This window comes from Brachyhypopomus gauderio, chromosome 5 (genome assembly GCF_052324685.1).
Source record: "Brachyhypopomus gauderio isolate BG-103 chromosome 5, BGAUD_0.2, whole genome shotgun sequence".
Lineage (NCBI taxonomy): Eukaryota > Metazoa > Chordata > Actinopteri > Gymnotiformes > Hypopomidae > Brachyhypopomus > Brachyhypopomus gauderio.
Genome location: NC_135215.1, coordinates 35,816,739 through 35,826,373, shown reverse-complemented (window position 1 = coordinate 35,826,373; position 9,635 = coordinate 35,816,739). Strand labels below are relative to the sequence as shown.

General features: G+C 44.9%; 1 long non-coding RNA gene across 1 annotated transcript; it reads right to left on the bottom strand.

Moving 5' to 3' along the window:
• Positions 1-5,930: 5,930 nt before the first annotated feature.
• Positions 5,931-8,291, bottom strand: LOC143513928 (uncharacterized). The gene is made up of 3 exons (XR_013130735.1): positions 7,020-8,291; positions 6,256-6,440; positions 5,931-6,022 (listed from the first exon to the last, which is right to left on the bottom strand). It is a non-coding gene; the product is annotated as an uncharacterized LOC143513928 (long non-coding RNA).
• Between the last annotated feature and the right edge of the window lie 1,344 nt (positions 8,292-9,635).

Below are 9,635 nucleotides of genomic sequence, written 5' to 3'. Positions count from 1 at the left end.
CCAATCCCCCCCGCCTGAAAAAAGCTCACGCCCACCAAACTTGAGAGATCTGGTCATATGAAATACATTTTAATGATTTTTAAAACGTATAATAACTTCAATTTTAAAACTATAGTTTTTTATTTCACATCAGAATATTTTGACGACACCCCCGATGAAGACAGACGGCACCCTGGTTGAGAAACGCTGATTTAGATTATTCAATTCACAACATCAAAGTAAAAAAACAACATACCGCGGTTATTAGTGGTGTCGCGAGACGGAACTCAGCGAGATTTCTCGTCGCGTTAAAAATCTGTCTCGCGAGATTTGTGATCCAGCAAGCAGCCAGAATGACATTGGAAAATACAGGTATTACTATGCATTACTACATATGCAAACATTGTATGAAAATAATGCCGTACACCGCGACTAATACGAGCAGGATGCAGAGACATTTACAGCAGCACCACAGCTCAGTACTCAAATCAACATATCTCACTTGAACAGTTAAATACAATTATGTGTTTACTCTTTTAATAAATTCAAACATGGCTAGACACACAGTGTGACTAAATAATTTCCTCACTATCGCAGTTTATAATGAACTTATTTTAGTATCGGAACAATATTAAGGGGGCGGCGTCCCAGCACCCCGTATTGACCAGCCGCCACTGTCAGTCAAGTTTGCTGGCCAATCAAGCACAGTGATCCTGTGGTTATTAAACCAGGTATTGGTACTCTTGGCAGTGAAGATGGGTGAAAAGTTGTGATGGAAAATGAAATTTCCATCTCCAAAAAGCTAGTCAGTAGAGGGGAGCATGAAGTGCCCTAAAATGTCCTGGTAGACGGCTGCGCTGTCTTTGGTCTTGATATAACACAGCAGATGACATGACTCCCCAAACATCACTGATTGTGGAAACTTCAAACTAGACCTCAAACAGCTTGGATTGGGTGTCTCTCCACTCTTCCTCAAGACTTGGACCTTGATTTCCAAATGAAATGCAAAATTTACTTTAATCTGAAAACAACACCTTGGACCACTGAACAACAGTGCAGTTCTTTTCCTCCGTGGCCCAGGGAAGATGCTTCTGTCTTGTGTGTGTGGTAACTCCAAGTCAACCACACTTCTGTGAAACCAACCTGTTCAGTTAGGAATCAATTTCACCTGCTGTTGTGCAAATGGAATAGATAATAGGTAGAAATGAGAGGCAATTAGCAAGACCCCCCTATAAAGGAGTGGTTCTGCAGGTAGGGACTACAGACCACATCTCAGTATCTATGCTTTCTGGCTGATGTTTTGGTCACTTTTGAATATTGGTGGTCCTTTCACACTCGTGGTAGCATGAGACAGACTCTACAACCCACACAAGTGGCTCAGGTAGTGCAGCTCATCCACGATGGCACATCAATGCGAGCTGTGGCAAGAAGGTTTGCTGTGTCTGTCAGCGTAGTGTCCAGAGGCTGGAGGCGCTACCAGGAGACAGTCCAGTACACCAGGAGACGTGGAGGAGGCCGTAGGAGGTCAACAACCCAGCAGCAGGACCGCTACCTCCGCCTTTGTGCAAGAAGGAACCGGAGGAGCAGTGCCAGAGCCCTGCAAAATGACCTCCAGCAGGCCACAAATGTGCATGTGTCTGGACAAACGGTTAGAAACCGACTCCATGAGGATGGTATGAGGGCCAGACGTCCACAGATGGGGGTTGTGCTCACAGCCCAACACCGTGCAGGACGCTTGGCATTTGCCAGAGAACACCAGGATTGGCAAATTCGCCACTGGCGCCTTGTGCTCTTCACAGATGAAAGCAGGTTCACACTGAGCAGGTGACGGACGTGACAGAGTCTGGAGACGCCGTGGAGAGCGATCTGCTGCCTGCAACATCCTTCAGCATGACCGGTTTGGCAGTGGGTCAGTAATGGTGTTGGGAGGCATTTCTTTGGAGGGCCACAAATCCCTCCATGTGCTCACCAGAGGTAGCCTGACTGCCATTAGGTACCGAGATGAGATCCTCAGACCCCTTGTGAGACCATATGCTGGTGCGGTTGGCCCTAGGTTCCTCCTAATGCAGGACAATGCTAGACCTCATGTGGCTGGAGTGTGTCAGCAGGTCCTGCAAGATGAAGGCATTGAAGCTATGGACTGGCCCGCCCGTCATACAGGCACGTGGAGGCCACACACAATACTGAGGCTCATTTTGACTTGTTTTAAGGACATTACATCAAAGTTGGATCAGCCTGTAGTGTGTTTTTCTACTTTAATTGTGTGTGTGTGTGGCTCCAAATCCAGGCCTCCATTGGTTAATAAATTTGATTTCCATTGATGATTTTTGTGTGATTTTGTAGATGGCTGCGCTGTCTTTGGTCTTGATATAACACAGCAGATGACATGACTCCCCAAACATCACTGATTGTGGAAACTTCAAACTAGACCTCAAACAGCTTGGATTGGGTGTCTCTCCACTCTTCCTCAAGACTTGGACCTTGATTTCCAAATGAAATGCAAAATTTACTTTAATCTGAAAACAACACCTTGGACCACTGAACAACAGTGCAGTTCTTTTCCTCCGTGGCCCAGGGAAGATGCTTCTGTCTTTGTCTCTTGGTCATGAGTGGCTTGACACAAAAGCGACGGTTTTAGCCCACGTCCTGGATACGTCTGTGTGTGGTAACTCCAAGTCAACCACACTTCTGTGAAACCAACCTGTTCAGTTAGGAATCAATTTCACCTGCTGTTGTGCAAATGGAATAGATAATAGGTAGAAATGAGAGGCAATTAGCAAGACCCCCCTATAAAGGAGTGGTTCTGCAGGTAGGGACTACAGACCACATCTCAGTATCTATGCTTTCTGGCTGATGTTTTGGTCACTTTTGAATATTGGTGGTCCTTTCACACTCGTGGTAGCATGAGACAGACTCTACAACCCACACAAGTGGCTCAGGTAGTGCAGCTCATCCACGATGGCACATCAATGCGAGCTGTGGCAAGAAGGTTTGCTGTGTCTGTCAGCGTAGTGTCCAGAGGCTGGAGGCGCTACCAGGAGACAGTCCAGTACACCAGGAGACGTGGAGGAGGCCGTAGGAGGTCAACAACCCAGCAGCAGGACCGCTACCTCCGCCTTTGTGCAAGAAGGAACCGGAGGAGCAGTGCCAGAGCCCTGCAAAATGACCTCCAGCAGGCCACAAATGTGCATGTGTCTGGACAAACGGTTAGAAACCGACTCCATGAGGATGGTATGAGGGCCAGACGTCCACAGATGGGGGTTGTGCTCACAGCCCAACACCGTGCAGGACGCTTGGCATTTGCCAGAGAACACCAGGATTGGCAAATTCGCCACTGGCGCCTTGTGCTCTTCACAGATGAAAGCAGGTTCACACTGAGCAGGTGACGGACGTGACAGAGTCTGGAGACGCCGTGGAGAGCGATCTGCTGCCTGCAACATCCTTCAGCATGACCGGTTTGGCAGTGGGTCAGTAATGGTGTTGGGAGGCATTTCTTTGGAGGGCCACAAATCCCTCCATGTGCTCACCAGAGGTAGCCTGACTGCCATTAGGTACCGAGATGAGATCCTCAGACCCCTTGTGAGACCATATGCTGGTGCGGTTGGCCCTAGGTTCCTCCTAATGCAGGACAATGCTAGACCTCATGTGGCTGGAGTGTGTCAGCAGGTCCTGCAAGATGAAGGCATTGAAGCTATGGACTGGCCCGCCCGTCATACAGGCACGTGGAGGCCACACACAATACTGAGGCTCATTTTGACTTGTTTTAAGGACATTACATCAAAGTTGGATCAGCCTGTAGTGTGTTTTTCTACTTTAATTGTGTGTGTGTGTGGCTCCAAATCCAGGCCTCCATTGGTTAATAAATTTGATTTCCATTGATGATTTTTGTGTGATTTTGTAGACGGCTGCGCTGTCTTTGGTCTTGATATAACACAGCAGATGACATGACTCCCCAAACATCACTGATTGTGGAAACTTCAAACTAGACCTCAAACAGCTTGGATTGGGTGTCTCTCCACTCTTCCTCAAGACTTGGACCTTGATTTCCAAATGAAATGCAAAATTTACTTTAATCTGAAAACAACACCTTGGACCACTGAACAACAGTGCAGTTCTTTTCCTCCGTGGCCCAGGGAAGATGCTTCTGTCTTTGTCTCTTGGTCATGAGTGGCTTGACACAAAAGCGACGGTTTTAGCCCACGTCCTGGATACGTCTGTGTGTGGTAACTCCAAGTCAACCACACTTCTGTGAAACCAACCTGTTCAGTTAGGAATCAATTTCACCTGCTGTTGTGCAAATGGAATAGATAATAGGTAGAAATGAGAGGCAATTAGCAAGACCCCCCTATAAAGGAGTGGTTCTGCAGGTAGGGACTACAGACCACATCTCAGTATCTATGCTTTCTGGCTGATGTTTTGGTCACTTTTGAATATTGGTGGTCCTTTCACACTCGTGGTAGCATGAGACAGACTCTACAACCCACACAAGTGGCTCAGGTAGTGCAGCTCATCCACGATGGCACATCAATGCGAGCTGTGGCAAGAAGGTTTGCTGTGTCTGTCAGCGTAGTGTCCAGAGGCTGGAGGCGCTACCAGGAGACAGTCCAGTACACCAGGAGACATGGAGGAGGCTGTAGGAGGTCAACAACCCAGCAGCAGGACCGCTACCTCCGCCTTTGTGCAAGAAGGAACCGGAGGAGCAGTGCCAGAGCCCTGCAAAATGACCTCCAGCAGGCCACAAATGTGCATGTGTCTGGACAAACGGTTAGAAACCGACTCCATGAGGATGGTATGAGGGCCAGACGTCCACAGATGGGGGTTGTGCTCACAGCCCAACACCGTGCAGGACGCTTGGCATTTGCCAGAGAACACCAGGATTGGCAAATTCGCCACTGGCGCCTTGTGCTCTTCATAGATGAAAGCAGGTTCACACTGAGCAGGTGACGGACGTGACAGAGTCTGGAGACGCCGTGGAGAGCGATCTGCTGCCTGCAACATCCTTCAGCATGACCGGTTTGGCAGTGGGTCAGTAATGGTGTTGGGAGGCATTTCTTTGGAGGGCCACAAATCCCTCCATGTGCTCACCAGAGGTAGCCTGACTGCCATTAGGTACCGAGATGAGATCCTCAGACCCCTTGTGAGACCATATGCTGGTGCGGTTGGCCCTAGGTTCCTCCTGATGCAGGACAATGCTAGACCTCATGTGGCTGGAGTGTGTCAGCAGGTCCTGCAAGATGAAGGCATTGAAGCTATGGACTGGCCCGCCCGTCATACAGGCACGTGGAGGCCACACACAATACTGAGGCTCATTTTGACTTGTTTTAAGGACATTACATCAAAGTTGGATCAGCCTGTAGTGTGTTTTTCTACTTTAATTGTGTGTGTGTGTGGCTCCAAATCCAGGCCTCCATTGGTTAATAAATTTGATTTCCATTGATGATTTTTGTGTGATTTTGTTGTCAGCACATTCAACTTTGTACAGAACAAAGTATTCAATGAGAATATTTCATTCTTTCAAGTCTAGGATGTGTTATTTGAGTGTTCCCTTTATTTTTTGAGCAGTGTATATATAGTCTTTTTAATACACACTTATTTACAGCAATTAATTCATTAAATAAATCTCTAATAATCTCAAATATGAATATCATGTCAAGCAGTTTTTCTGTGTCCTTTCCTCCGTGTTTGTGTAGTGTCCACCATGGTTTGCTGTGCTGCATGGGGATGCTCCAATCGATCAGAGAAAGGAGCAAAAATTTATGGTTTCCCCACTGTTACTGAGAGGAGAAAAAAAAGGTTGTCTCAACTAAGCTGGAGCAATCTTACCCTCACTAAATATTACAACAGCAAAAAATAAAATGTGTGAGGTAATCATCAAACACTGCATTTGCACTTTTCACAATAAACACACTATTGGAAAGCTTAATGCCTGATTTATTAAAATACAGAATAGTGAACAAAAATCAAAGACTCCAGACAGACTCGTGTGCAGGGTGAGGATGCTATCTAGTTGCAGGCTCCATTGAATCCCCTATGGTTCTTTGGCCTATGGTTCTTTGGCCTAAAGAGAGAGAGGAGAAAAAGACAGGAGAAAATGATTATTATGAGTATTGATGTGATATGAATTTGAACTTGTTGCACATCCTTGGTTGTTTTTTTATACGTGTAATGAGTGTATACGTATCCAGTAAGTGTTCTCTAATACTGTGTATTCACCCACTATCGGATATGTATATGGGTAGACGAAACTGAGTTGTCATGTGTGAGGAGTAAACTCACATCACTCTGCAGGCACATTTTGAGGCAGACCAGTTCATCAGAACCAAACAGGGCAAGACCAGGCTGAGAGCAGATGCTGTTCCCACCATATTTGTGCATCACCCCGCACTCAGAAAGAGGAAATCCCCTGCACTACGATGCACCACTGGACCTGTAAACACAGGGCCCATAGCTGCTGATCACAGCTATAGTGTTGACACGGGTTTAATAAGTATGAACTCCTAATAATTATATTATTTCTTTAAGTGATAGAATATTTAAAACTTAATCACACTAAATAGTATGTATTTTATATCCAGCAGCTTCAAAAACTGAGGAAATACATTAATAAAATTAAATAAAAATAAATAAAACGAAATAAAAAAGGAAAATAAAATAAATAAAAGGATAAAAAAATAAAATAAAAGGAAATAAAACGTTAGCTGGTACTCCAAAATGGATATCCTCATTTCACCTCCTCGACCCAACACACTCTACAATCACACTCAAAAGTTATATTTAACCAATACTTAGCTACCCCGCAAAAACATCGCGTTTAGCTGAAATGGCATTAAGAGAGGAATTTACTATTAATAGGCTGTCAGTCGTTAATGTGAAATCTCGTTAACCGTATTCGCGTTGTCTTAGCATAGATTTAGTTCCCTAAATCTGCTTATTTAGAGGTGGATAATTCACTGAAATGCTTTAATGCACATTTTAATGCACATGTTAATTTGATTCCGATGTCCTTACAATACACAATCAGATTTTTTAAGCGTACTAACCTGTAAAAGTGCATCACAGATGGTCCACTGCTCCAGCTTGACTGCGCTGCTCGTATTTGCTGTAATCAAACGGGTCCGTTGGAGTGAACGGAGATGGAGACTCTCTCTCTATTTATATGGTTCTGGTTCAGAGGGACTAGGCAGGGGACGAGGTCTAGGAGGAGAGCAGAGGTCGGTACACGGGGAAGGCAGTAAGACGGAGAGACCGCTCGGTACGTGGCATGGCACCAATACTTCACAAGAAGAGTGAGGGGGAAGATTAAATAGTTGCGATGGGGAGCCGCGATGAGCGGCAGGTGAACCGCATCTACACGGAGATCGTGTGCGGTTCCTCACACTTTCATTTCAGCGCTTGAACCATTTTCGCCATATACTCTTCTTTCTCGTCTCCTTCCCTTCGCCGGGGCAGGATGAGATTTCTGTTGTATTGGCGGAGCTTTTCTCTTGGTTCTGTTGGACGCTGCTCTCCTGGCTCCTGAAGAGCACATTGTTCTTTAAACTCTTCCACCATCGTCTCAGAGTTCTCTTCTCAGAGCCCTCAGGTTTTCCGTCTTTTCTCACAAACACTCTAGCCACCATTTGCTTCACCTTTGCCGATATCTTCCTCTCATCCTCCATCCTCTTAATTTCTTGATCTATTAGAAGAAGACGTTCTACATTTAACTGCATCTTCTTCAAATCTTTCTGACATTTCGCCAGTGTTTTTCTCTCCATCTCCCACTCTTGCTGCTTCTCCTTCATCTTTTGCCTAAGTTCTTCTATTTCGCTCAGTCTTGCCTTTTCATTTTCTTCGTAGAAGCGGATCTCCTGCCTAAGCTTGATGTTCTCCAGCTCCTCCCTCTCTTTTTCCTCAGCCATCCTTCTGATCTCCTTTATATAGTCCTCCTCCATTTGATTCATGTCCTTTACAATCACCCTCTTTTCATCCTCCAGTTCCTTGTGTCTGTTCTTCATTTCTTCTCTCTCTCTTGCCCACTCCTTTTCTATCTCTCTGTTTTTTATTTTCTCTGTATTTTTTTCATCTGTGGCTTTCTTCATCATATTCTCAATTCTCACATTGAACAACTCCTCATGTTCACTTAGCGTCTGTGTGTCATCCTTTGTTTCTTCCTGTCCACTTCTCAGATTTTCACTTTCCATCTCAATCTGTATAATGCAGTCCATTTTCTTTCTTATTCCACTGTCCACTACTGTATTAATATGTTCAGCTGTGATTTCTCCTCTCTCTCTACAAATATCACACTGGTGTCGACTGCCTTGACGTACGGCCTTATATACGTTCGGTTATGTTGTGTTATGTCGTTACTATAGAAACGGGATTCTACTGATCAACGTCACGTATTGTGAACCTGAAGATTTGAACCTGGAGGAGGTGGCGAGTGTAAATTGTTGAGGGGGGGGGGACGTAAAATGGACACAAATTAAGTATTATATCGCGATCAATCGCCAGTGGTTGGCGCCAGAGCGAACCAGTAACTCATTGAATCATATATGTGGATCAGAGGTAAATAAACTGGATTTTTTTTGGCGTGAGATATCGGAAGTGTGGCGTGAGAGCGTGTGAAAACGGTCAAATGCGTGTGTCTCACGCTCAATGCGTGAGAGTTGGCAACCCTGAAAAGATACTCTCTGCAACCATCTCCCGGCCAATATAACACACAAAAAAAGTGATTATTAAGACAGAGAGCACATAAATGTGACTTACAGTCAGTGGGAAACCTGCGTAATCACGTGCTGACCTTGGTAAGGGTCATATGCAGGTCATATTCACGCTTTGACCGTGAGACACACGCATTTTAGCAATTTCACACGCTCTCACGCCACACATGGAATTTATCACGCTTGAATATTATTATTATTATTATTAATGTATTTTTAAATAATCTAATCGCCGCACACCGCAGCATATTCAGCCAATCCATCGGTTGTATATTATAACAGGTTGAACCAATCAGAATATAGATCGCGCTGTCGCTTCGTAGACTTTAGCCAGCCCGCTCCCCAACCACACACACACACACACACACACACACACACACACACACACACACACACACACACAGCCGCTACACTAACCATCTCGACATATTCCAATCCCCCCCGCCTGAAAAAAGCTCACGCCCACCAAACTTGAGAGATCTGGTCATATGAAATACATTTTAATGATTTTTAAAACGTATAATAACTTCAATTTTAAAACTATAGTTTTTTATTTCACATCAGAATATTTTGACGACACCCCCGATGAAGACAGACGGCACCCTGGTTGAGAAACGCTGATTTAGATTATTCAATTCACAACATCAAAGTAAAAAAACAACATACCGCGGTTATTAGTGGTGTCGCGAGACGGAACTCAGCGAGATTTCTCGTCGCGTTAAAAATCTGTCTCGCGAGATTTGTGATCCAGCAAGCAGCCAGAATGACATTGGAAAATACAGGTATTACTATGCATTACTACATATGCAAACATTGTATGAAAATAATGCCGTACACCGCGACTAATACGAGCAGGATGCAGAGACATTTACAGCAGCACCACAGCTCAGTACTCAAATCAACATATCTCACTTGAACAGTTAAATACAATTATGTGTTTACTCTTTTAATAAATTC